This window comes from Falco punctatus, assembly GCF_963210335.1.
Source record: "Falco punctatus genome assembly, chromosome: 19".
Lineage (NCBI taxonomy): Eukaryota > Metazoa > Chordata > Aves > Falconiformes > Falconidae > Falco > Falco punctatus.
Window position 1 is genome coordinate 5,487,629 of NC_137599.1, and position 6,120 is coordinate 5,493,748.

Consider the following 6,120-nt stretch of genomic DNA (forward strand, 5'->3'; position numbering starts at 1 on the left):
AAGACGCGATAGCCTTTTCTACCCTTTCAAAGGAGGTACTGCAAGTAAAATCAAGCGTCTCACCTTCTCTGAAGGTCTTAAGAACTTTGGGGTTAAGAGAATCCAGAGCCCCCAGGCGCACAGAGCCGGGAGCAGCATCCCTGCCCAGCCAGGCTCGCTCCATAACTGGACTGGGTTTCCTTTCTAATCCCACTTTGGACAGTCACATGAGATTTTTATAGATGCTAAAATCTGGGCGCCCGAAGCAGGGGGGTACAACGACACGTGCTGCTTTGCTGTGTCTGAAGGACTAAAAGTCTGGGATTTCAGAGCGGAAAGGGGACAGGAGAAAGCGGGAAGCTCGGCTGGCGTAGCCTGTTTACTTGAGGTTCATTTCTTACAAATGACACTGTGCAAACACCTTCGAAAGGAAACAGGGTAGGTCAGGTCCCAGCAATTTAAATATGCATATGTGTTGGTTTAATTGGCTTGGGAAGCTGTTAGCTTGCTTGATGCATTTAGAGGCAGATATTGTTTCAAAAGAAAACAATCTGGCAAGATTCTGGAATACCTTTTCCTTCCAGATAATTTTGTTTTCTGGGGGTTTTGCTGCTTTTAAGTCGTATGTCTGCTAGCACAGTTGCATCCCAGGATAAATTGTGGTGGTGGTAACTATGCACAAGAATGCAAGATTTGGTTTAACCTTTTATCATCAAATGATTACATGTTATCTCGTGTAAGTTTATGGAACCAGAAAATTATGTTTTCTAGGTAATAGATTTATATGGGTTTTCTCCCCAGAGCAGTTGACCTCGTTATCTGTGTGCGTGAATGGTGGGAGAGGGAAACCAGATGTGGTTTCATGGTTGACTTCAGCCTATCTGCAAAACGTGCCATTGCCCAAGGTTAATCCTGCGCTGACTGCCAGCTCCGCGTCCTTGCACCAGAGCTACACTTGGGGTAGCCGTTTGATAAACCAGATCAGTAGACTAATCCGACTGAAAACTAACCCTCCAGAAAACATCGATACCAAGTTTGAGCCACAGGTCACTAGTGTGGAGGCAAAGCGTGGCGGGGAGCGGGGCAGACGGCTGCTTTTCTTTCGGTGATAGCCCACATTCTCAGGTGATCGTGAAACCACAGCTTTGCTAAAACACTGTTGTTGTCTTTCCCCCCACACAAAAAAATTAAAAAAAGGTTGAAATTATATACAAGCAGTCTATTCTTGGGAAGCAGATCATGGCAGCACTTAGACCTTCTGGCTTTTTTGTCTTCTGTTTTCTGATTGTTTTGGGGTTTGTAAGCTTCTCTCTGAATATCTCTGAATAATGGCACAATAGTGTTTGTTCCTATAGCAGCCTTACAAGCAGCCGTAACGCATCCCTCGCTCACCAACCAGCTTCCCACTGGAAGCACTTCTCCAACATGTCTTGGCTTCATCTTGCATTTTATTGCATATTTCTTTAGAAACAATTAAAAGTACTTTTTTTGGTAAACACTTTCTCTTAAAAAAAAAAACAACAGACCCACCCACACACACCCCAAAAGAACCCCAATCAAAATCCAAAAGAAACTCCATCCCACTCCAGGCTCTCGTGTACCATAAGATGCTGAAGAGGGACGGTGGATTTGGCAGAGCCGCATCTGGGTTTTGGCAAGTGGCTGAGATTTCTGGGTTGCCCCATCTGTGTACCTTTTTAAAAGCCGGGCTCTGACGGCAGTGAGAGCGCATCTTCCGCAGCCGGGTGGCCGGTGCTGATGAGTTACGGCGCAGGGTAGGGATGTTAAGCAAAACGTGAGCATCGTCTCTGTGCATTAATACAGAGTTTGAGGCGGGGGGAAACCTTAAGGAGAGACTAGCCGCTCCTTCCCTCCGAGTACCCCCATGAGCAGCTCTCGGTGACGTTCCCATCGGTGCCACCACACGTCACAGCCATCCCCCTTAGAGGAGGGGGGCAGCCCAGGCACCAAGCCCGTGCCACCCTCAAATTCCAGCAAGTCTTTTCAAAGCTAAAAATTCAATTCAGCTCCCAAAATCGCTTCCGTGCACCGTTGGCAGGTGGGCTTTGTCAATGCGGAGAGGAGCCCAGCCCGGCTCCGTATTGTCCTTTTTGTCTCAAAACAAGACAAAATTTTTTTGATAGAGAAAAATTGGTTTTGATCTCCCCAGGGAATCCGTTAAAGAGCATCTTCTCAAGTTAGCATTTCATCTGCACTTTCTTTCTCGCAGGCTGGTGGAGGTAAATATTCTTTCAGCATTTTTTAGTTATGTCTCTCTGGAATTCCAAGATTTTTTGGTCTTTTCTAGATTATCCTCTCTCTGCCATTTCACTTACAAAGTCCCTATCGATTCACAAAGAGAAGTGGTTCCCCCAGTGTGTTCCTCTTCTCTTTGGGAGAAAAGACTTGTTGCCACAGCGCAGGCTGAGAAATTTGGATTTCCATCAGCTAAATTGCAGAAAACCAACTGGCATGAAACGGTTGTACAGCTTTCAGCTTGGAAACTGAGACGTGGCCCGCTCTGGCGGGGTGCAGGGCACGGTGGCCCCCCATGGGTATTGGCCTTGGCTTCTCCTAGTTTCTTGCAGTCGGAGAAGATGTACCAAATAATTTTAATATTGTGCATTTAGTAGCTTCTTGTTTTGGCAAACGAGACTGCAGATTCAGACTGCTTGAGTTCAGCGTTTTAAGGTCAGGTGGCTGAATTTTCTGAAAAGCTTTACCGTTAACTGTTCCACACCACATTAGATGGGAAAATAAGGGGAAATGCAGCGTTTTGCTGGAGGTGAATTCCTGCACTGGGCACAGGGGAGAGATCCCAGCTCCTCCCGCTTCACCACCTGGGCACAGCTGGATTTCCTTGGTGTTGAACTGCTTTTGTTAAATCCCTCTTGAGGCTCTAAAATTCTGGTAATGGCACTGGCTTCAGTGGTCTTGAGACAGCTTCATTTACATGAAGATCATGTTGTTGAGGAAATAGTTGTAAAAATCAAGTTTAGTCCTGATATAACTTGAAAATTCACTCTTATTTGGGTGAACTCCAGCCCTAACTGTCAAATGTAACGGACTACCAGGTTAGAACCACCCTTGGTTACAGAGAAGAAAAAGTCACGTTAGCATTTTAGGATTTTAAAACAGTATTTTAAATTGGTTGTGCACAGGGCAGTGGTTATATTTTCTGTTAACCTCAAGTTATAGCTCAAATCCTTTTTGTTTAGCCAGTGCTATATTATACTAAACTGGGGGGAGAGGGGACACCCACAAAAAAGCAGATTACATATTTTCTTAGTTTTAATTAAGGAAATTCCCTTCCCTTCCTACGCAGTGCAGGCAGGGAGCGCGGGGCGGTGTGCGCTGCCTCTCCAGGACGTGGCGTTCGGAAAGTGCAACCCTGTAACCACCAGCCCAAACCACAACCCCAAATCACAAAGCTTTAAAAAAAAAAAGGAAAGGCAGGACATGGAAGGGAACAAAACAGGGAGCCGGGGTAACGTGCGTCTGTGCCAGGGTGATGATACGGAAAAAGTGTCGGTGATTCGGCAGCGGCGCTGGCACAGGGTCCAGAGCAGCCTCCATGGTTGTGGTACTGGTAGCCACAGCAAGTACCAAAAAAGCAGTTATAATTCTCTTTTTTGTTGTTGTTGCATTTACCTGTTCTCCAGTGATTTGGGTATGGTTTCAGAGGGGCAGGCAGGAGCTGCTAGAGAAATTCTTTGCAAAAAACTATCCAAAAGAACGAAAGCAAGCGGTCAGTACTTCTGCACGGTGCGGGACTTTTTACCTGTCAGGAGAGATGGGGTGTGCTCCAAGATGAGAGGGGGCTGCAATTTAGAGAGGTTATGATCGAAGAAAAAAAACCTATAAAAGTAATCCCAGGTCTTCCAGTAATTCTTTAAAACTCCGTTTTACAGTCGAGCCCCATATGAATCCATTTGCTTTGCTCTTTTATTGTTCCCAGAAACAGAAAGTTTCAGCTGCCTTGGCTTCCTACCCCATCCCCGGCAAATATGCACAGTAATTCATTTTATACCTCAATATTTTTTTATACTAATCATTGTCGGCACTGGAGTTGGGCATTCAGATTTTTGAATGAACACAAATTTCTTGGGAAATTTTGCGTTTTGGTTACACAATGAACGTCTCTGTTTCCATTCCCCGTGAAACCAAACATGAAATCTTGTGTTACTTTGGCCATGTGCATGGTTTATAAGGTCTGTTTAAGCGTTAATAGAGAGTTAAAATGCCATTATTTAGTACTGGCTCCTCTCTTTTTCCTTGTGGAGAATAGAAAATAACAGCAAATACGTTATTAGTTATTAACTTGGAAATCTTTATTCGTTAGGAAGGTGTGTTGTTGGAGGTGAGGGCAGGATTTGTGTAAATGCCTGTGAATCCCGTCATTGTGAGAGCACGGGGAGCAGCTGTTACCTCGGAGCATCCTGCATCCCAGCAGCTGGCCCTCTGGGGGTGGTTCTGGCAGAGATCTGAGGGTCTGGCAGGCCTGCCTGCCTCTGCCTGCACCGCGCCGGGCAGAAGCACAAGCTGACAGCACGAGAACAGGTATAAAACGGGACGTGGAAAGTGTGATGTTCAGAAAAGCAAATCCCTCCCTCTCCGGAGGGCAGGCAAACAGGAGATCGAGCAGCGGGGTTTGAGCAGGTGAGGGAAGTGATTGGAAGCAACTGATCATAGAAATGGGGGTTTTCCTGCTGAATTGAGTTCATATTTTCCTCCGTCCCATGGCTTCTCCAGAGGAGCCTGGGGAAAGGCCGGGGAAGCCGGGCGGGAGCGGTGGTCCCTCTCTGGAGCTGTGTGATGCGGAGCCGCAGCGAGACCCCGTTGAAGAGCACACGGGAGGAAGGAGAGCAGAAGCTTGTTAGGAATACTTCTAACTCTGCCCAGGGGAAAGAGAATTGGTACAAAAATAGCACAGAGAGCAATGGGATGTCAAACACAAGGCACTGCAGCAGGGGGAAAGGGAGCTGGAATGAGATCGGCCGCAGAGCACATGCTTCTCCGCCAGCCCTGCCATGGTAGCTGCGGTGCAGCATCACCACAATTTACACCTTTTTTCTTTTTTTTACTTTCTTGTGATGGGGTATGGTTGAGTCTGAATTAGATGCAGATCTTCACATGAATTGTTCCAAGGAGAGAGATGACAAGAAGATGCTTTGGAGAAACCCCAAATCCTTAGCATTGTGTTTGGCCATTTCTCAATAACTTAAACCGGATAATCCAGCCAAAAATTAGAAGTCATTAAATCTGAAACACACTTATTAATAGAGCTGTCAGGAACCTGAATTTGGGGTACATGGAGAATACCTGGTAATATATAAAAAAAACCCTGCATGCATCAGCCATGGCAAGCTGAATCCCTTGACTCGGATGCGAGCAGCACCCCTCCCCCAGCAATCCCGCATCCCCAGATCACCCTGCCTGCAAAACCCGCCCCTCCCTGGGCTGCCCAAAGAGGAATTTCAAGTCTGGTTGTTTGGGGTGTGATTCACATAGTGCATCAACAGTGAATTATCTTCCACTATTTGTTTGCCATTTCCTTGGGAGAGTTGCGCTGGCGATGTGCAAGCACTTTTCAGGAGGTGCTGCTGCTTCTCCGTTGTCCTCAGCTGCAGCCACCACCTCCTGTTACACGGAATAAGGTTCGGCATCGAGGGGAAGCTTTCAACAGTTTAATATTGTATTTTCTAAGATAGATTGATCTTGCGTGATTTTTGAAGTATAGAAGCATATTCACGGGAAAAATTATTTCTGGTTCTCCCGGCCTGAGGTCTTTTTAATTATTCCTTGGTTCTAAATCAGGAAGATAAATCTCAGTTCTCAGCCTGAGCAGTGGCAGGATAGTTGTCCTGACAATTGCAGAAATAACCCGTGGCAAAGTGTGCAATGGATCCGACAGCTCGCACTGTCTGCATGTACGAGCCACCTCGGTGGTGGCTGTGGGATGATGATGATGGTGAAGGCAGGAAGGGAGCCTGGCTTTGGGCTGCTGAGGGATAACTCCTGGCTTCTCCCAGCACCAGCAGTAAATCAGGCCACTGGCCGTCATCCTGCTCTTCTCCGGCAGCACATAAAGTCGTCATGTCCCCCAGAAAACATCTGGGACTGCAGCTGGCTTCGCCTTCC

The 6,120-nt window shown here is 46.7% G+C and overlaps 1 protein-coding gene across 1 annotated transcript in view; it reads left to right on the forward strand.

Moving 5' to 3' along the window:
- The window catches only part of TANC2 (tetratricopeptide repeat, ankyrin repeat and coiled-coil containing 2), a 242,739-nt gene that overhangs the window by 161,442 nt on the left and 75,177 nt on the right, over window positions 1-6,120 (forward strand). The window lies entirely within an intron of this gene.